The sequence below is a fragment of the Mirounga angustirostris genome, unplaced genomic scaffold (assembly GCF_029215605.1).
Source record: "Mirounga angustirostris isolate CCGP_5_RB_7025 unplaced genomic scaffold, mMirAng1.0.hap1 SCAF_13, whole genome shotgun sequence".
In the NCBI taxonomy this organism is placed as follows: Eukaryota; Metazoa; Chordata; class Mammalia; order Carnivora; family Phocidae; genus Mirounga; species Mirounga angustirostris.
Genome location: NW_026991721.1, coordinates 46,258,356 through 46,280,764, shown reverse-complemented (window position 1 = coordinate 46,280,764; position 22,409 = coordinate 46,258,356). Strand labels below are relative to the sequence as shown.

General features: G+C 41.5%; 1 protein-coding gene across 2 annotated transcripts in view; it reads right to left on the bottom strand.

Annotated features, from left to right (window-relative positions):
* Window positions 1-22,409, bottom strand: part of LOC123856523 (disks large homolog 2) — an 812,179-nt gene that overhangs the window by 336,640 nt on the left and 453,130 nt on the right. The gene's annotated exons all lie outside the window — the stretch shown is intronic.

Below are 22,409 nucleotides of genomic sequence, written 5' to 3'. Positions count from 1 at the left end.
ACTTGCAAATCTTCCTCTAAATTCTATTTCTCTCTCTCCCTCCCTTACTCCTTCTGTTTTCTCTACTCCTACTACTTTGACAGCCATTTTGTATATCATGGACAGTCTACTTTTCTCTATATACTGCTTTTCACATTTTACACATGAAGCAGATGCTCATATTCTTCTATGTTCCTCAATGCTTGTAGGTTATGTGAAAATTTTGTTATCTTCCTTTTTAAGGCCTTGCATAATCTGGCTTTTACTATACCTCTCTAGTCTTATAAGACCATAAACAACTCTGATGAGAGTTGATCTTGTCAATCCTCCCATTTCACAGGTAAGGAGACTGAGGCCCAGGAAATGAAGTCGACTTGCAGGGTCACTCTATAATTGTGGCAGAGGTCAGATGAGAATGCTAGTGTTTGCTCCCCTATATTATTACATACCTTCTCTCCCAAGCAAACCCTCTGCTGCAACCAGAAGCTTCCTGCACATCCCTATCTCAACACCATTCCTTATGGATATTTTCCTCCCTGTCCTGCTTCCTGTTGCCTAGGATTAACTGAAGTCTGAATCTTTCTTCGTGTCCACATCAAGTTCTACTTTCCCAGGCCTCCTATTAATGGTCTGTACCACTCATTTGGCCATTAGCCTCACAACCTGGTAGCATTACATTAGCCTCACAACCTGGTAGCATTACAAGCACCTTATAGTGCTTTATTATTTTTTAAGGTATAGAATTCAAGTTCATTTTAAATAATTAAAACAATGCAGAAGAACAGCAAGGAAATGAAACATCTTTTTTCTACTCTTTCAGGTAACCACTGATAATAAATTGAATATATAACTTCTATACATTTTTCCCCACACACGTATAAATAATACCCCCAGTTATAGTCCTGATGTCTAGAATAGTACATGATACACGTCAGTGACTGAACATATATAGGTGCAAAAATACATATATTTACCTTCCTATGTAGTTACCATTTTAAAAAATAGATCACAGAACACAGTGTTATGTAATTTGCTTTCTTTTTCCATTTAAATTACTTTTTTATGGATCAGTGTCAGCAACTAGACTGTAAGCCCTATGAGGGCAGTCCCAGCCAATGTTTTACTTCTCTTGTCTTCCCAGGATGTGGCACAAATTTCCTTCCTCATAAATTATTATTTAGGGTGATTACAATTACATGTGACTCATGAATCTCTTCCTCTACTCTAAAGAGGTCTTAAAGTTCACAAAGACTCCTGTTCCTCTAAAGAAGCATCATTAACTAGCTCACCAAGAATTTGGTAGCCAGTTCCATTGGCTAATAAGGAAAAGGAGACACCCTAGAAAGTGAAGACAGGAGAACTACTGGAAGGGGTATGCAGAATGATGACAAAGAGGAAGTCAACTTTCTTTAAGGATGGGGCGTTTTCTATGCTGGAGCTGCCATCTTGAATATGGCCTCTTCTGGGAAGTGGATCACACAACATAGAGCCTTAACTCTAAAAGTCAATGATTTTATGAAAAGTTTCTTTCTGGTCACTAGAAGAACCAGAAGAAACAAGAGATAGAGTTCAAAATTCTTCTGAAAGGACAAACTCCATAAAATCAAAAAAGTGAGGAAGAACGGCATCCTCTGGAATTACCTCTCTGTTATCACATCCTTTGTTCTCTCAAGTATGTATCAGGACTTCATAAAAGCAGCCCAGGCTGTGTGCAGTCTTTTACCCTCAGTCCCAAGTGAATATTATAAACATCAGAAAATTTTCCATTTGCACAGTCATAGAGGTATTTTCAGTCATTTAAATTTTCTAATTACTAACCAATTCCCTCCTTCCAGGCCTCCCAATTTAGTGCACAGAATGTTGCTCCCCACAGAAAACAACTCCCCAGTGAAGTGAGTTTCCATGGTTAGTTGCCAGAGCTCTGGATGTGAACAAAGCCAAAAAGCCACTCTCCCTTAGGGAAAAACCATCAAGAAATCAGGTTCCACTGCCATGGTTCGGTTCCTAGCACAAAGTAAATGCTCAATAAGTAATGGGAAGGATGGAAATAAAATTGAGGACAACAGGAAAGAAAAGAGAGAGGAACAAAGAGAGAAGAAATCCAGTGAAATTGGCTTTCTTCAAACTGCGAGCAGAAATTTAACTGTGGGAGCAAGGAAGTTACTGATAAGGATAATACTAGTCACCAAATACTGGGCAAGAGGGTACCGTGCTGGGCTTGTTAATGCTAATCTTTCCAAGAACTTTTCTGAGGTCAGCAACTAGACTGTAAGCCCTATGAGGAGGAAACTGAGGCACAGAGAGGTTAAAAGCTTCCCAATCAGAAGTGGGTTAGAGCTCTGCTCTGTGTGATACAGACGGTGTCCTTTCTCCCTGACACTTAGCTGCCCTCTTCTGTCATCCCGGCTGCCTCCAGCCTCAGTTCTGCAGGTGACACTCCTCTGACAGCCACCAACACTGGGGTGCTGCTGAATCGATCCCCCCACATCTCTTCACAAGATGTCATAAAAGGATGACTTCTAACAGCAGCCTTAGCTCCTGCCAGTGCCTGCCATCATTGTGGGCTGCTTTGCCTTCCCATAAACAGCCCCCTCTGGGCATGTGGTCTGTCAGGGCTGCTCTCTTTAGCGCCGCCCCCCCCCCCCCCCCCCCCCCCCCCCCCGCCGTCATCATCATCATCCTAGTGCAGGGCCAGCTCTCTTCAGCAGCGCAGACACTTTGGGCATTATGGAGAGTTCCACAATCCCTCAGAGCATCTGAATCACTGTCGAACCCTTTTATGTTCCTGTGGCCAAGTTCAGTGCTTCCCCACCCGGCTTACTCCTTGAATTTACTATACTTCCCCCTATGCTGGGGCCAGCCGGGTGAAAGGTTGGCTGCAGGTGCTGACCGGCCACAGGCTCTGCCACATCTTGTGAGATGGGCCAGCATTAAGTTAGTCGACCCAGAAAGAGGAGCAGCCCTGGAGGCTGCCTGAGACCAGGACCCGGAGCTCACACTCCATCCACTGCATTAACAGTTGCCAGCACCAGAATGAAATACATACAATGCGCCCTTGCTGTTCTTGGTGCTGGGAGTTCCATGGAACCCAGACACGTAATTGCAGAGTCTTTAAAATCCCCTTCTGTTATCTTTTCCCTTTACAATCTAGCGTCACATGCAGCTTCCTATTGTATTGTTTCCTCTTTTGCCAAACGTCTAGCTACCTGGAAAAGTTACCACATACACTGCCATGCAAGGTAGGGTCCCTTGATTCTCAGACGCGGTTTCCCACTCTTCCTCTTCTGTCTTTTCTTCCCGCCACCCCAAGAGTCTCACCTCTTTGATCCGCTCTTGATCTCTGCATCTGCATCTGTGACAACATTCCCTTAGCTTCCCCTTCCTTACCTTTCCTCCTCGGCGGTCTACTCCCTCTCGCCGCTGATCTCTCTCGCCTTTCTCCTACCCCCTCCGTCTGACCGATCTGCCTCCACTTTCTTGCTACATCCTCTTTTCCCTCCTCTGGTTGATTTCTCCTGCTCTGTTGCGAGGACAGCCTACGACTTACTGTGTTTACCACCTAAGCACAATTTTATTCTCCATTTGAAGCCCAAACTGACTTTCTGTGAGAGCCCTACAATTACACTAATAGAAAATTAAAAAGTTTTCTTTTTCTACCATTAATACAGCTAAAACATTGGGTTGGCTGTCAAATATAGGCAAACCAGAGGAGCTTGCTCTCCAACTGAAATAAAATTATCTCGGCTTGCATTTTCAAGTGCTACCTCAGGCTGTCTTTATATTTAATGCTCTGTGGCTCTAAGTCAAGGACAAGCCTTAAGTTAGGGTTTCTAGGGAAGCTCCCTGTGATTTATAGAGCCCTGGAGCTGCTGTAAAACATTTTTTTAAAAAACCCACTTGTTCCTGTCTAATGTAGACAGTTGCTGCAGATCAAGAAACTGATAGAATGTTTGCCCTCCTTCTTAACATTGCTATTACAAGCTGAATATTCTAGATTCCAAGGTTGCCTCCCCATCTGCCCCTAGCTCCTTACCTAGCATCAGCCAGTTCACAGCAGCTTAATTTTGGGCTTTGGGTATGGGCACAGCTCAAGGCTTACATCCCCTCCATGGTAACCTCCATTTTTTATTCATCCTTCATCAAAAAATCATTCCCTCTTAAAAGCATGAAAACATCACTGTGTTGATGTAAATTTTAGTATGTACCCCAAATATAAAATATGGGGTTGAAGAAGCACTTAGGGGAAAAGTCACATTGGAAACCTGTAAACTGAGGAATTGAAAAACCATGACTAGACAACAATAGGTGATTATGCATGCATACCACCCATTTACAGAGAACATATCCATTCTAAATATTACTTCTCTTCAAAGCCAGGCATCACAAGAAAGTCAGGTAAACCAGAAAAAGGTGTGGCTTTTTCAATGAATAGAAGATAAAATAAATGTGGGTAAGAATCATAAATCACTCAGAAAGGCATGTATAATTGTACACTGGGTTTTTTTAGGATAACATATGTAAAAGTATCTGTTGTATCTATGAAAATTTACCTTTTTTTTCTTTGTTAAAGCTGGCTTATGGGTGTCTGGACATGTAAGTTTCCTTTCTGGAGTATGAATACATGCTAGGATCAGTAAATGTGTGGGGTTCTCAAAGCAAAAAACTTGTATTTGACTTACAGGCATGATATTCTTGGTTAATATTGATCCTTATCAGTTACATGTATTGAATAAAAACAATTAACTTTATTATTTCCTTCTTTTTAAAAAAGATTTTATTTATTTATTTGAGAGAGAGAGCTCAAGCAGAAGAAGCAGCAGAAGAAGAGGGAGAAACAGACTCCTGCTGAGCAGGGAGCCTGATGCAGGGCTTGATCCCATGACACCGGGATCATGACCTGAGCTGAAGGCAGACACTTAACTGACTGAGACATCCAGGCACCCCAACTTTATTATTTCCTTAAAGAAAGCAAGCTGTTCTGCTCTTATTTATATATATGTGTTTATGTCTTTCATATATACATTTATGTATTTATCCTATGTATCAAAATATAAATAGGATAATTCCCTATTTTAGATTAGTGCTTTTATGTCCCAATAGGTGGCAAAATCCAGAGACCAGTATATTTTCCAGAATGCTCAGTGGCTAGGACTCTGTCACCAGTTAGCTTTGGAGTGTTGTACTTTAGTTCCTTCATTTATTAAACACACAGACATTGTGCAAAGGAGTCTGTGAGGTTCCATTCAGAGTTATGATTCTGTGATTCAATCATGTGGTTTAAAAATATGTATATACTGTAAGATATTTGATTCTGCAAAGAACTATGTACCTATTCTGCCTCCCTCTATCTATAAAAGTCATTCATTTATTTATTCATCCAAACATTCATTCTAGAAGCATTTATTTGGGACTTAGTATGGTTCAGGTCCTACGGCATGTCTCACGGATGCCAACATTATTTAGACACAACCTCTTTTCTTGAGCTCAGGCTCTAAATGAGGAACTCCTATTTTATAGGCTTTTATCTCAAAGATTGTAATTGCAGAAAGTCCAAGTTTCTATGCAAGAAACTTAAGATGTGCTGATGACAATCAGTAGTTCATTTTGGAGAACTGTTTACCTGTCTCTTTCTCTCTCTCTCTCTTTCTTTAAATCAATGAGGGCAGGGGCACCTGAGTGGCTCAGTCAGTTAAGGCTCTGACTCTTGATTTTGGCTCAGGTCATGACCTCAGGGTCATGAGATCCAGCCCAGCATCCGGGCACTGCGCTCAGTGGGAGTCTGCTTTAGGTTCTCTCTCCCTCTCCCCCTCTCCGCGCTTGTGCACGCATACACTCTCTAAAATAAATAAATAAATAAATAAATAAATCTTAAAAAAAAAAATCAGTGAGGGCAGTGTGATAGAAGGGAAAGAGTGTGGGTTTTGTATAGCAGGTTCAAGTTTGGAATTTTGGCACCCATGGGTGGTTCTGAGACTGTATTTTCACATCTATGAAGTGATGATAGGAATATCTACTCTCCAAGAGTTGCAGAGTTACACTGGGGACTGAGTAAGATAAGATGAAAACTACCCAGTGGATGGTGGCTGTTGCTTTGAATATGGGAAGTTAGAAAACACTCCTGCTTTAATAGCCTTTTCAAGTAAGTAAACCAATACAGATGGCTTGTTTTTTGGCCTAAACCCTCTGAAGACTCTTTACATGCTACCATCTATGGCTGTAACCTCTACCCAAAAGATGAAGGGCTGAGACATCTGTGGGGGTTCTATGGGTACCAGATAGTTACAAATCCATATTAGTTTGAATATTAGTTTGAACCATACAAAACTGCCAGTATTTGACTTGACCTTCAAAAGCGACAGTTTTGCATGGTTCAACTTAATACTACTGGTGGATGATACTACTAAAAGCAAATTTCAATTTTATACTTTTTAATATGAATGGCATATAAAATTTAAAAATTGCTTTGGGGGATTATTTCCTGGTTTAAAAAGGTTTAATGGGTAAAATTTATGTCATTTGCTTTTTAGATTAAGGGAGAAATGGTAAAATAAATCTGCCTGGTTCTTTTTCCCAGAGGAGTCTTAGAAGGCTCAAATTTGAGTTTGATGTTGTAGAAATTTCAGCCTCAGGCAACAGGGTAAGGGACATTAAAATCCATTATTTATTGGCTGTTAAGGAAAAGAGCAAATCTGACTATTTCAAGGGAATGACATAAGAATGTCAGCTAATGAGCTGAAACTTGTTTCTGACTGTGACATATTACTGAACAAAAGATTAGAGGAAATTAGTACGAGAGAGAGAGATTTTGTTTACTTTTTTTTTTTTTTTGGCTACGTACGTGGGAGAGACAGAGGATTGGGAGTGCGTAGGAGAAGTGTGAGAGGATATGTGGGAGAAGAAGTGTTTAAAATGTTCAAAGGAAACTAAGATGAAGACATGAAAATGTACGCAGGGTTATAGGTTTCCAAAACCAATGATTCAGACAAGTACTCCCAGTGTTGCCATCAGCATCCTTTACCAGTAGCTTTTGAACTCCCATCTGTGCTCTCTACTGGGCCGAGAAAGCTCTATCTTCTTTGATAGCCACTTGTTCTATTCACCCTTGCCTTGGGAAGCCCAGTTCAAATCCTACTTCTATGAAATTCCCCCTAGTAAGGAAAGGACATTTACTTTGTCTAGCCTTAAAACTTAAGCACATAAAAATACTTCTTTTTCTTCCAACTCCCTCTTTCCAAGTGTTTTGCAAATGGCGGGTGTTGGTGTTCGTCTGTGGTGCGTGAGCTTAGAAAGACATCTGTACATCTGACATGGCCTGTAGACTTTTTCTTGGTTTGCACCTGCTGTGATAATCCCTAAATTGGATTTAACATTCATGAAAGGACTGCCACATTTAAGATCCACTGTCTCACCTTGCAGTTTGCTTTCAACATCCACAGAGGCAAGTGCATCACTCAAGCCTTCTAATAAAATGGGGATAGCACAGGCCATACCAGCCAAAACACTTCCTATAATGGAGACCTTATCGTGATGAATTACCTCCATGGAAGTGAAATTCATTTTAAGTTTATATTTATACTTGACATTGCTATCCTAGAGATGAGGGTGCGGGGCCAGCTGAGCCCAGGGAGGATGTCTACCTTCCACGGGAGACAAAGAGCCTTCCCTGGGCCAAAGAAATGCCCTCCTGCAGCAGCCCATCTCCGGCTGACTTGTAGGACTCCAATAGCTCTGCTCATGGCCTCACTCAAGAGATGAACAAGAGATGGAGGCCCTCTCACTGAGCAAGGAGGGAGGAAGCCACCGGCTGTTTTAACTCCCTCTTGCCTGGCTACTACAGCTGTGTGAGGCCAGCCCCACCTCCTGTAGGCTTTAGAGGGGCCTCCAGAAAGGACTTCTCATGTCTGCTCAGATAGAGGCAATCAAGGGCTTCTCTAGGAAGTGAATCCTGAGTTCTACCATTTTACAAATGACTTCCATGTTGGAAACACATAATGCACCAACCTAGCTAGATCCCTGGATTTATTAGTTTTCTATTTTTAGCATGTATGCCAAGTTAGAACCACTATTTCTGATTCCAGAGCTAACACACTTAAGAATCCCTATATCTAACTCCATTTCCCTCGATCTCACCCTCTTCAGGGCACCCCAATTTCCCTTTCATTTTCTTTTTTTTTTTTTAAAGATTTTATTTATTTATTTGAGAGAAAGAATGAGAGAGAGAGGGAGAGCACATGAGAGGGGGGAGGGTCAGAGGGAGAAGCAGACTCCCTGCCGAGCAGGGAGCCCGATGCGGGACTCGATCCCGAGCAGGCAGCCGCTCAACCAACTGAGCCACCTAGGCGCCCCTCCCTTTCATTTTCTAATACATCATGTACATTCATCCTGGTCTGTTCCTTCTTGATTCCTTTATCAAAATGCAGCAAATGGGGTGCCTGGGTGGCTCAGTTGGTTAAGTGTCTGCCTTTGGCTCAGGTTATGATCCCGGAGTTCTGGGATGGAGCCCCGCATTGGGCTTCCTGCTCAGTGGGGTGCCTGCTTCTCCCTCTCCCTCTGCCGCTCCCCCTGCTTGTGCTCTCTCTCTTTCTCTCTCTCTCAAATAAATAAAATATTAAAAAAAAAATGCAGCAGCTAGAATGCAACATTGCCCCTAGGAAGGTCCTAACCAGTGTGGAGTCCAGAAGCTCCTAGGCAGATACTGTGGCAGCAACATCAGATGGCTACCTGTGGTCACCTAAAACCAAAAGATCTTCTTCTAAGGAGCTGCTGCCAGATATCTATTCTAAACTGGTGTCATTAATTTTGGGAACTGTGTTTTCCTAGACTGTCTACCTGGGCAAGGAATTTTGTGTGCCCGGTAAGTGTAAACAGTCAGTAAGTATTTACAGCTTTGGTGCCGGTAGTTTGCTTTCTAATGGATACTTATTTAATACCTCAGAACCTGTTTTTCCATTGGAAAATAGACAAGAATATATTCCCTGCTAGTTTTGAGGGAAGTGCAAATGAGATTATACACAAAATGTAAGGGGATATTATTATCACAGATAATCTAGGTTTTAATACCACACCAGAAAGGTAATTATAACTGTTAAACCTGTAATCACAGGAACTACAGCCTAGAGGTCCTATAAACTACCCCAAACATAAGATCATCTATCTAGATTTTAATCGGAAAAAAAAAAAAAAATTACAATTCTGTTTACCCTTTAAAAGATGTTCAACGTTTGCTTTCACTGCCCTCTAGTGGTTGTTATATAGAAGACGGAACTACATTTTTTTTTTTTTTCGGAACTACATTTTTGACATTTTTATTTTTGAGATATTAGGCACAATCTCATAAACAGTTATACTGTTATGTTACATACCTTCCCATCATTTGGTAACACGTTAAGAGTCAGCCTACAGGGACAGTACCTAGCACTGTGTCCTGCACAGCGTAGATGCACTACATCGTGAATTAGTGGTTACGCATCATTTCATTGTCTCCACAAAGAATCCGCATCATTTCATTGTCTCCACAAAGAATCCGCTGACTTCAAGTAATAACCTAACTTTACTCACTCAGTAAATATTTAGAAGCAAAGACAGACATTTTCCCGGCTTACATTCTAGTGAGAAAAATGGAGTGTTAAATACGTCATTGCAAACTAGCATGATAACCGCGATAGGGGAAGAACCGGGTATATGTGTGCATTGAGAAACTCTAACCTGGACATGTTTCTGTGTGTTGGAGAGGCTGGGCGGGATGTGAGAGAGAAGCCATTGGAAGGTGTTCTGAGAGTGTAACAAGTAACCCGGGACCTGAGGGATGAACAGAAGCTATTCAGAAGGATGTGGGGTGGGAGGACACGGTGCTAAAGGAGGTTAGCTAACAGAGAAAGGACGGTTTTAGAGATGAGGCTGGACAAAAATTTTTAAAAGCTATATTGGGGAGTTTAGCCTTTATTCTCACAATTAATTTATAACCAGTGGACTCTGACAAAGCATGAACTCATGTCTTCACTTTTTATTTTTTTTAAGCTCATTATTTAAAGGGAAAATTCTAGTTATTAATTATAAAGCAATTGTTTAAGAAACTTTCAGTGTGTCCTTTTTCAAACCCAAAGTGCCCTCAAACGCATACATTCCTAGAATGTTGGAGCTGGAAGGGCCTTCAGAGGTCATGAGTTTCCCTGGTTTCACTTTAGGAGGGGAGGGGAGGATGGGGAGGTCCTCAGATTGCACTGAGTGACTGCACCTGGAAACTGCTTTTCCTTGATCTCAAATTCCTCAGTCTGGGATTCAGAGGCCTGCCTAGTGTCCTCTCTTGCACGTCTGATGGGTTCAGAGCATTCAGAATTCTTAAGCACCTGGCTTTTCACCTTTGCACTGGACTGCATGCTCTTCCTTTGTGGTCTGATAAAAAGGAGGTTTATCTTAGACTTGCAGAGGACCTGGGAGGGTCTTCTTATGACTAATTAGAGCGCCAGCCAATCCAGCCTGGACCACCCGTCAGATTTTTGCCTCTGTGAAGGAACTCCCTGGCCTCTCTGTACTTTTCTTATGACACAACCCTATGTGAACTGACTCATTTCTTCTAGACTACAAGCATCTTGAGGACATGACACATGGCTTAGTCATCACTATGTCCTATATAACAAGGTAATGTGGGCACTGAAAACCCCTATCAAGTTTGCTGTAGGCACAGGTGGGTGGATAAATGAACAGAGTGGGAGATCTCATTTCCTAACAGAAGGTTTAAGTAGATGTTAGTAAGGGAATGAAGAATAGATTATCTTAATAGCTTGTATTAGATTTTTTCCACAGGGAAGAATCTGATTTTAGAAAATAGAATGATGAGCCATCTGAAGTGAAAGGAGAGTCTCTTACAAGAAGCAAAAATAATAATTGTACTCTTTTTCGTAAAGAATGACCATGACTTTGAAGGTAGTAAGAGATTAGAGAAGAGACGTCAGGATAGACAGAGAAAAATCCGGGCAGCATGGGAAAGTGCCTGCCAGAGAAAGATATCTGATGCTTAATTTAAAATTTGTTTTACAGGTTTGATGTAAACCACTGCCATCTTTTTGAGCCTTATATACAGCTTACTACACACAAAGGGGATGCTAATGAACACCCATTTATGTTAGATTGAGAAAGAGTGTGTTTTTCTGCGATGTTCACAATTCCAGAGACACCTAACTCATGCATGTGTACGCTGAATATAAAGGCAGATCAAAAAATGAAAGAAAAATGTAATTTATACCTTCCTTAATTCTACCACAAATGTGTCAGTAGAATAAAAATACATGAAAAAAAAAAACCACCCAGCCATAATTTAGTGATTATGTTGCACACAAAATATGAGAGATATAGGCAAGAAATGTTTTTGTAGATTGGAATCACAGGATCATTTCCAGCATGGTCCATCAGGAAAGTTTTCCCCCAGGTAGATTTGAACATAGAGAAATAACAAGCAATTAAATTATATGGAAGATTAACTACTGGCCCTTCACTGATCCCTCTCTTTCTTCAAGCAGTAGAATCACTGATCAATCCCTGTTAAGAAAGGGACAACATTTCTCATTTTGAGCTTTCTCAAGCAATTTTGGCTTCCTAGAGCTCCTGGCTGATTCTCAGTGCTTTGTTACTTGTAAAAATGGGACTCCCTCAATATTAAAAAAAGCAACAAAGCCATATATTCTACTTTCAGGTTTTAATTCAATTTGTATTCCTTGAATTATATTTTAAAAATCTAGCATTATGATAACCAGTTTTAAAACTGCAGTCAAATACAATCAGTACAAAATCCCAGCAAACAGGTCAGATACCACCAGCGTACACAGTTCTATGCAAAATCTTTTACTGCCATCTTGTGGATTCTCAAGAAATAGCCTCGGAGCGCCTGGGTGGTTCAGTCATTAAGCATCTGCCTTTGCCTTCGGCTCAGGTCCCCGGGTCCCCGGGATCAAGTCCTACATCAGGCTCCCTGCTCAGCAGGAAGCCTGCTTCTCCCTCTCCCACTCCCCACTGCTGGTATTCCCTCTCTTGCTGTATCTCTGTCAAATAAATAAATAAAATCTTAAAAAAAAAACCGCAAAAAACAAACAAAAGAAATAGCCTCAGTCGCAACATGCTATTTAGTGTAGAGTACTAGGTTTGTATGCCACAGTATATGAAAGTATCTGGGAAACGTATTAAAAAAAAGAGCAATTAAGTTTTCAGGTTCCCATTTAATTTGACCACTTTGGATGCACTATTTAACTTCTACATGGCTTGAATTCTTCATGAAAAGTACGAATTATAATAATGGTACATCCCCTGCCTGTTGCGAGTTTGCTTTGAAAATTAAAACATAAAATTGCTCTGTAAACCAGAAAGTATTCAGAAACAATCAATTATTATCCTTGTTGTCATGCAGCACTGCTAGATTGATGATACCTAAGCAAATGCATTGTTACGTAAGCAACAAGATAAATACGGTTCTGATGGAAAAGACCAGACCTTAGTGCCTGTCTTCAGAGTGATGTATCTTGTCTTGAGGGCTTTGGGGACAAGACAGAAAATGTTTCCAGTGAAAAGAAACCCTGGAGATCATATCTCCTGGAGCAAATAACATGGGCCTGGGGACTGAGGAAGGGGTATTTTCTTTCTTACTGGTTTACTGATGTGCAAGTGGGTCCTGACATTCCAAAAACACAATAAATATGCAGTCCAGAGAGAGCTGCTTCTGCTACCCTTGGGATACCATCCACTGACCCATACTTCAGTCATTTTTTTGTAACCTTTTCAGCTTTATTTTCTCACCCAGACACTTAAACACTTAAATGGAAAACAGAGGCAACGTGTTGGATCATAGATGACACTGACAACTTAAAAAAAAAAAGTCATCTGTGCATTTCAGGGAACAATTTGGAACAAAACCTTCAAAGGGTTTTTCTTTCCCTAGGGAAGGTTTCTTCAGGTTCTTTTCATTCACTAACTTACTCACCACTCACTAACACCTCCGTGTGCACTGGGTTAGGCCCTGGGACGCAGTTATGGTCAAGACACATCTCTATCCTCAAGGAACTCTGTTGAGGAAATATTTATGAAAACAAACCAAGACCAAAAGGTCTTGAACTGTGGGGACACAAGGATGGGGAGGAGGGGAGAGGCCATCTCTCTGTGTACCTGAACCCCACTTAAGGCTTAGGGGTCTTTTGTATGTCCTTTAATTTGGCCTCCTAGCCCTCTTCAATAAATTTCTCCCTCCTCTGAACTCTTGAAGCTCTTAACTATAATAACTAGTTCACCTGGCAATTGCCTCAGGTGCTTTGCCTGGTTAGTTTTCACCAAACCACTCTCTATTATACGTCTCTATCTGCTGTTCATCTTAATAATTAAAATCATTTATAGGCGCCTGGGTGGCTCAGTTGGTTAAGCATCTGCCTTCGGCTCAGGTCGTGATCCCAGAGTCCCGGGATCGAACCCCGCATTGGGGTTCCTGCTCAGCGGGGAGTCTGCTTCTCCCTCAGCCCTTCACCCTGATCGTGTTCTCTCTTTTGTTGTCTCTCTCAAATAAATACAATCTTTAAAAAAAATAAAATAAAATCATTTATAACAGTCTATGGCTTCAAATATAATCCTTATTCCTTTCTTCCTTATATGTTTTTATAATTTAATTTAAAAAATGTACTAACCATCTACTATATGTTAGGAATTTTGCTTTTAGCAGTTCTCAGCATTCAGTTTTGAAACATTGTAATTTCAGAGCATGAACACCCCACCCCCCACAGCCATGGGAATTTCCATGAGATGATATAAGATAGGATTTTCTGCAGGGGAACTATTGTGGCATCTGTCTGTTCTTATTCCTTTCTTTTCCCCACGATTCTCTTTATTACCCCTGTACACTCTCCTAGTTCCTTATGCCCCTTAATACGGTCTTATTTAAGGATTTGTCTTCCTTATCCCTGCTCTGATCTGCCACTAGTCTGGAGGGCAAAGATCCTACTATTTAACTCTTTATTCTTAAATCTTGCCCTGTCATCATGATCTTCATGTGGGTCTCAGAAGGAAACTATTCCCATTCTGCGTGTGTCTCTCTTCTCTTTTGCTTGTGTGAGTTAGGTGGGTGCCCCAACCTACACACTAGTTGGAAGATCATACCTCATGACTCATGACTGCTGTGGCTTAAAGTCCTGCAGTTGCTTAGAACCTGGGCAGCAGTTAGGAGGCAGAGCAAAGGCCAAAGCCTCCCTTGAGAATTTGGGGTAGTAGAAAGGGAAGTAGCTTATACAAGTGCAGAGTGCTGCTGATGGGTGCTCACTGACTCTCCTTTCATGTGTCAGTTATTGGGAATGGTCGCTCTATGTGGGGAAATGAGTGCTGGTGGTGGTGATGAGGAGGAGGATGATGATGATGAAGGTGATACTTGGTATCAAGGAATTTATTATTTATTTTAAACAACAAAACAGTAGGATGAGAATGCTAAAACAATGTAGTTGTTCCTTTCTATCACATCTGCACTATAACCATGCTCATGTTCTATATCTCTACTAGGTTAGCACCCCATGAAGGTGGGATCAATGTCTGGTTCACCTCCCTCTTCCCTATAGCACCTGGCATAGTACTTGAATTATGCTCTCACATTCAGCACCTAGGAAGTGCCAGGACCTGTTTAGGAGCTAGGAATACAGCAATAAACACAATGGATCAACAGCAGGTATTTAACAAATCAAAGAATTAAATAAGAATTGCAGTCATGTATATAACGTGTTTTCCATTTCTTCCACTCAATATATATTTAGGTGAACTGATAAATAAACCACTAATTTCCCCCTCTACATCAACACCCAAACACTATTTCCATCCACGTAAAAAGTTGTAAAAAACAAACAAACTCTACCCCCTAGTGGCCATCCCATTCCATTCCCCTTCTCAGCAAAACTCAGAGGAGATACCTGCAATCATGGCCATTAACTCCTCTCCTCCATTCCCTCAGAAATCTGCTCCGTATGGCTTCTCACCCAATTATACTACAGACACTGCTTTGTTATTTGAATCAGTAAGTTCCATGTTGTTAAATTCAGCAGTTAATTTTCAGTTCCCATCTTATGTGCCTGACCAACAGCTTTTGAAGTAGTTGGTCCCACTCTCTGGAAAAACTTTCTCTTCTTAGCTCCCGGGTCCTACCTGACTCCTCTTACTTTGCTGGTGCTCCTCTTCTCCTATAGGCTCCGTTTGTTCCCTGCTCCACCAAGAGGAGTGTCTCCATCTCAACCAGTAGCCTCTCTGCTTCGTTCATGTTCAGGCAGAAAACCTTGCAGCCATCCTCTACAGCTTCCTTTTTCCCCACATCCAATCTCTCAGGAGATCTGTTAACTCTCTCTTCTAAACAAACCCAGCATCGCTCCTCACTTCCTCCACTAATACCACAGTTGTCCATTCCTCCACTGTCTCTCATGCTGATTATTCACATAGACTCCACAAGCTTGCCTCCTGCTTCCATCCTTGTCCCTTGGCCCACTGTCAGTATAGCAGCCAAAGAGATCCTCTTAAAATGGAAGTGAATTCGTATCATGTCACTTTCCTGCTTATAATCCTCCATGGCTCTTCATTTTCTCAGAGTGAAAGTCAAGCTGTTACAGAGGCCTGCGAGGCTGTGCTCTCTGTGACCTGCCCGCTACTCCTTGTCCTCACCTCCTACTCCTCTCCCCCCACCACCCCAGAGTGGCTTCCTCAATACACTGGGCATGCACTTTACCCAGACTTGATGCTGGCTGTGCCCTCTGTCTGGAACTACCCCCAGATACCTGCATGGCCCACTTTCCCTTCCTTCAAGTCTTTGCTAACATGTCACCTTCTCAATGAGGCCCACCCTGACGTGACCTTATTTAAACTTCAACTCCTCTCTCTGCACTCCAAATTCCCCTTACACTGCTCCACTGGTTTTCCAGACCTTCTAATAGATTCTATAATTTACTTATCCATTACTTAAAAAATATATTGTTAGTTTTTCCCACTAGAATGTAAGCACCATGAGGCAGCAATTTGTCTGTTTCCTTTTATTTTAACTCTTATATTCTTAATAATGCCTGGCACATAATGACTCCTGAAGAAACTGTTGCATAAATGAATGAATGCATGAATGAATAATTAGTTCTCATTAGGCACTGTGCTAATGGCTTAAATACATTATTTTATCCAATGCCCTTATCACTTAGGAAATTCTAAGGGTTTTAGGAGCTCTGTGCCACAAATGGGGACGAATACTAAATACAGCACCTCCAGCAGTGTGGCCTGGTGGTAGTTGGCCAGTGGTGATGGCCTCAAGGATAGCATCTTTAAAAAAAAAAAAAAAGATTTTATTTATTATTTGAGAGAGAGAGAGAGCGCACAGGAGAGAGGTGAAGGGCAGAGGGAGAAGCAGACTCCCTGCTCAGAGGAGAGCCCGATGTGGGGTTCGATCCCAGGACTCCTGGATTGTGACCTGAGCCAAAGGCAGATGCTTAACCAACGGAGCCGCCCAGGTGCCCCAAGGATAGCATCTCTAACAGACTGTCCTTCTACAGGATTTCCTCCCTGGCCTCTGACCCTGGTTCCCCAGCCTGGCTGAAGATCCAAGGAGCTGTTTGTTATTTCTCTAACAAATTCTTTTTTCATTTAAGCACCCAGAAGTCTGTTGTCTGGAGTCTAGAACTCCAGCACGTAAATTCACCAACCATGCTCCCATCAGGCACGTTCCTAAAGTAGTTAGCATTATAGGTGAGGAAGCTGGTTGTGATGGAAGGAGGCCTACCCCTGGTGTCCCATTGGCTTTGGGTTAGAAAATCACTCAACTCTTCAGTTTCTCCCTGTACAAAATGGCAAATGATCCCTTTCTAACCTATCCTGAAGGAATCTTACACGGAGCAAATGAGATAATGTTCAAAGCAAGGGGCTTGGTACATGGAAATGGTGAGGCAAATGGAAGGGATTAGAGATTAAGTTAGTCAGAGGCAAAAGCAAATGGGAGCTAAAAATCAGCCCACTTTCGGTTGAGGATCACTCCTCTTTACAACCTTACAAATCTTTTAAATCGTATGTGCCAAGTTGCTAAATATTTTGAGTAGTACCCCTGATTGGAGGAGAAAAAAAAGCCAGGGTGGCTGAGATATATATGAGAGTAGGGGAAGTGGTGTATATGCAGCCAGGGAGGCAGGCAGGAACCAGGTCCTACAACACCTTGTAGGCTATGTTAAGAATTTTTTACTTTATCTTAAGAATGACAGAAAGTGACCGAAAAATTTTAAGAAAAGGGGAGAAATGACATGGTCGGATAGGCTTTTAAAAGGCTCGCTCTTCCCAAAGGTTGAAAGTCGATATGGGATGGGGGATGTCTGTGCATCCTGGGACATCTATAGGAATAAAGGACTTGGGAGGCATAGCTATGCCCTGCTAATCCCTACCCTTTGGCAGATGGGCCAGGGGTCAGCCTGGATGGTGCGGCTCTGAAGCCAAGGCTGAGGAAAAGCCTCTCCCATGGAGCCTTTCCAGTGGCCACACTGTTTTTATTTGAGGTGGTCCCTGAGCAGGGGAGCTGTGGGGTCCAGAGGTGGGCATGAAGACAAGTCCAGTAAGGTGGAGAGAAGTCTGAGTGAGTTCCACAATGGAGAGACAAAAGCCAGAGACCAAAGAGCCAGTGAGTGTAGAGAATGTGGGATTCAGCAGATGCCTGGAACAGGCACACGAATTCTGGGACAGGCTTTGAATGCTCTCTGGGCCAGAAATCTGAATTTAACAGGTCAGGGTTGGGGCAAGAAGTCTTCATCTTTTCAAAAACATCATCAATTCTGCTTGGTTAGATTTTACTTCGAAGGTGTTTAATAGGGTGCCCTGGCTGAGAGAAAACCCCGAAGTTCCTGACACCTCAATGAGAGAGAGCAGGAGGGCAGGGTAGGGATGCAAAAAAAATGCATTGTTGTTTAATGTACCAAAAATGTTCATAATTCCCATCAGCAAATACTGTTTTCCTTGAGCAAAATTATAAGATGGGCCATTGGTTACAAAGCTGTATACAGAGGACAGATATCTACCCATCTTCTTAGGGGAAGCTGTGAAATCCCCCTTAGCCCAAAAGCAGATGTTGAGTTGTTCTTGTTTGGAAATACATACTGCTGTGCTTAAGCTCATTTTAGTCTCTGACTCTTGTTGTCTGTCTCTTGGTGGGGGAAGGTGGGAGTGGGTAGAGGTGAGCCAAGGAAATGCTAGGGGAGGGGGAAGGTTTTGCTGGAGTTTGGGTGACTCCAAGTGTTGAAGAGGAGAGGAGAGAAGCTAAAGGTGTTGCTTACGTGAGAGGCTTTGTGAGACTTCTAGTCTAAGCTGTTGTGCTTTTGAGACAAAGGGACAACAGCACAGAGCTGGGGAGATTGCTCCTGTCCCACATGCATGCAGGCCACAGAGCCTCTCTGGTATGTTGGGGAGTGCTGGTTTTAGGAATATTGAGAAATAGTCCCTTAAGCAGAAGCCCTCAGGGTGCCTCGGTGGCTCAGTCATTAAGCGTCTGCCTTCGGCTCAGGTCATGATCCCAGGGCCCTGGGATCGAGCCCCACATCGGGGGCTCCCTGCTCAGTGGGAAGCCTGCTTCTCCCTCTCCCCCTCCCCCTGCTTGTGTTCCCTCTCTCGCTGTCTCTCTCTCTGTGTCAAATCAATACATAAAATCTTAAAAAAAAAAAAAAAAAAAAAAGCAGAAGCCCTCAAGCACTGAAAACTATGAAAGCAAAGCTCCTACATGGGGCTGGGGGTCGGAGCCAGAGAGGAAGGACATGGCTCATGCTGCATGATCACTGAAAGGGATGGGTTTTGTAAGCTCTTAAGAGGATCACCTCAGGGAATCAAAGAGATAATTTGGGACTTTTGGGGGAGGGCAGAAGGAGGGCTGAATTTCAGGCATAACATTAGAAGTGACGATGCAGAGTTGTCATTTGAGGTAACAAGAGAAGGGTGACTTTATCAATACCCCAGGATGACGAAGAGTGTATATAGTGCTCACATTCTATTTGAATAACATAACAATAAGGATCTGGCAAATAGGCTCTGAACATGAAGATAGCAAGGTAACCTGAGAATTAATGAAACATCCAGGTGATCTGTGACTCATTTTTACTCTTTCTAAATCCACAATACAATTTCAATTTCAATGTAAAAATGCACAATTATCTATTGTACCTTCACCTCAACGACTGCAGCCTTTCACTATTCCCAGCCATGCATCTTGGAACACAATTTAACACTTAAAGTCCATCAAGGGTGAGCTGTGGAGTTAGCAAGGTCAGCTGGGGTGCTCTTTCTGAGGTTCCGAAGGAGTGAAAAAACTACAATTGCTCAGTGACACAGAAAAGATTCTCTGTAGGGGTATGGCCTCTACATGCTCTGCTCCACATTTTCATAACAAAGCACTGAAACAAATAATAACAGGAGCATTTTTATCTTTTCCTCTGCAGGAAGAATGCCTGAGGAGGCTATTGCACTAGTTAATGTGATTGCACGCTGAATGTCCTAAATTCTCCTCCACCAACACCTCAAGAGTATGGTTCAATTATTGGATAAGACTTCTACAACAAATGCCCGAGAAACGGAATGCATAAAGGAGAAGTGAGAGAGAAAATATCACTCACAGTACGTGTATAAAATGTAGCCTATGGTGATGATTTCTTTACTTTCATCTTCCTAGCTACTTTAGTTCTATAGTTCTGGTGGGGAGGGGGCAGGGGAGGTTAATAAAGCCCTACAATGGAGCTTCGCGGCCCTCCATCCTCAGGTTGCCATGTTTAGACAATGCATGAACACTAGATGGCGCCCATAATCTTAAACATAGTAAAAGTCTGGTGGTTTTTCTTTATAAAGAAGTACGGCTACCTTGTTAGGAAGAGTCAAGTATGGGACTCAAGCATTTCCTACTATTGTTGTCCTGTGAAGTGCTTCTTATGTGAGGGTTTGGTGGTCAAATAAGTTTGGGAAAACACTGCCTCTGAAGAGACTCCCATTGCACACTGGTAAACCAGATGTTTTTCACATATAATAGATATATTGATATATTTGCTTTTAGGCTGTGAATATTTTAAGTACAGGATATTTATCTCATTCTTTGAAATCTCAAGTCCTAGTACAAAATCTGTGACATAGTAAGTCATTAATAAAATAAATTATCTCTAAAGTTTGTATAGTCTGTGTAGAAGAATAATTCTGGAATGCAGGCATGGACATTCTGCCCCTGATTAGAAGGTTAACTATCTCTTATTCAAGTCTCTTAAGACCAGTTGAGGACAGGGACCTACCCCCCCCCAGCTCCTCTCTCTGGGGATTCTAGTTCTCTTTTCTGAACTTACTACATTACTATTAGCATAAGTCATTTACAAAATAATTTTACATGATCTAGTAATAGAATTTGCATTTAACTCTTGATTGCTATTTTGAGTTTTTGTTCTTGTGTTTTCCAGGAAGGTATAGCTTGTCCTTATATATCTAGTGTAAGCTGTAGATGCAAAATATCATATCCTCCACATTCCATTGTTAATAATTCTGTTCTTCTGCTGTCCTTCCATATTGTAATATTTGAGTGTTTCGAGCCTGTTTATTCTTTTCTTTCAGTATTAACCTATGAAATTCCAATACTGATCCTTGAAACTAGCCAACTTCTAGCTACAGTTTAAATAACTTCTTGCAAACTAAAAAAGAGAAATGTTCCCTCTTCCTTGTCAATTGCAAAAAGTAGATAATATTTTTATCATTGAACTGTCTTTGCAAATGTTATACATAAGAAAGGATAGGGTATCTGAACATCAGAGACTATTGTAATATTTTATGGACTGTATGGTGTACACAGTCTTGTGATACTGGGCAGTGAGCATCAATTCCCACTCAGCCACGCCATCACCAAGGTAAACAACTGATACACTTACAACCATTCTGCACCCATATATAATCATTATTTTCATTTTCAGTACAGTATTCAGTAAATCATATGAGATAGTCAACCCTTATAAAATATTATAAAGTAGGGTTTGTTTTAGGTGATTTTGCCCAAAAGTAGGCTAATTTAAGTGTTTTGAGCATGTTTACTAAATGCATTTTTGACTACAATATTTTCAGCTTACACTGGGCTTATCAGGATATAACCCCATTGTAATTCCAAGAAGATATGTATCATTTAAGTGTAGAAGAAGTATGCAGAGGGGAGTAGTCAAAGGGGTGACATTCAGCTCTTGGATGACAAAACAAGGTCCTACCATGGGATCTGACCCTATTTCTCCCATACTCAATCCATCCAGACATCTGCTAGCTAAGGAATAAACAGAGGACTTAATGTATGGGAGAACTACCAGAATGGATAAGGAAAGGCCATCCATTCAGACCCCTGGACAATTTGCTCAGGTCAATTGACTATATTACCCAGGTATTGTGTGTGTGAGGGAAAGGTGGGGATGGCATGATAGCTAACAAAGATAAGGTCACTTGGAAAATTCTAGTTCTAAATCACAGCTATAAAACAAAGACAAGTTTTTCTAAGTACACAATGAAAACCACAAAGTAAGTGCTTCATTGAGTTATGAACCATAAACTCAGCCATAAGAACTAGGCTCCTTAGATTATTTCCCATTATTTGAATGATTACCAAAATTTCAGTATGGTCATGAACACTCACAATGTTTTTAACTACCTGTCACAGAGTTTATACCAGAAAGAAAGTTGATCTATTGGAAAGAAGCAGGCAATAAATATTTCAATAAAAGAAAGGAGAAGAAAGGAGGAAGGAAGACAGATGGGAGGGAGGAAGGGGGAAGGGAAGGAAGGAGGGAAGAGAGAGGGCAGGTGTGATGGGCATTAAAATTGAACATTTAGGGGGGCCTGGCTAGCTCAGTCAATAGAGCATGTGACTCTTGATCTCAGGGTTGTAAGTTTGAGCCCCATCTTGGATGTAGAGATTACTTAAAAATAAAATCCTTTAAAAAAGCCCTGAATATTTAAATCCCAGCTCTTATTCTCTCTAGTTAGGTAAACACTGACTTAACCTCTCTGACCTGTATTTTTTTCCTCTGAACATGGGGCAATAGCTTTCATGGTGATAGTGAGAATCAAAAATTATTTCTATAAAATGCTTGATTAATAATAAGTGCTTAATAACTTGTTGCTGGTAATTCTTGCATTTAGGTAAATGGTGCTGCTGCTACCACTTATCAGTGGCATCCAACTGCGTATTTCATGTACTTTCTTATATAGTTATATGCAACAAACTATATGCTTATAAAGGTGCTGTTTTTAGAGTATAGTCATGGATTTGGAAAAAAATCTGCATTAAAAATAAATAATATCTTAAAAAGGCATGATTCTCAATGCTCTTTTGGATGCATTATACGTGTCATAAAGTCTACATGAAAACACTAGCACTTTTACCTGTATCTGAGGGAACTGAGTTACAAGCACCAAGCACT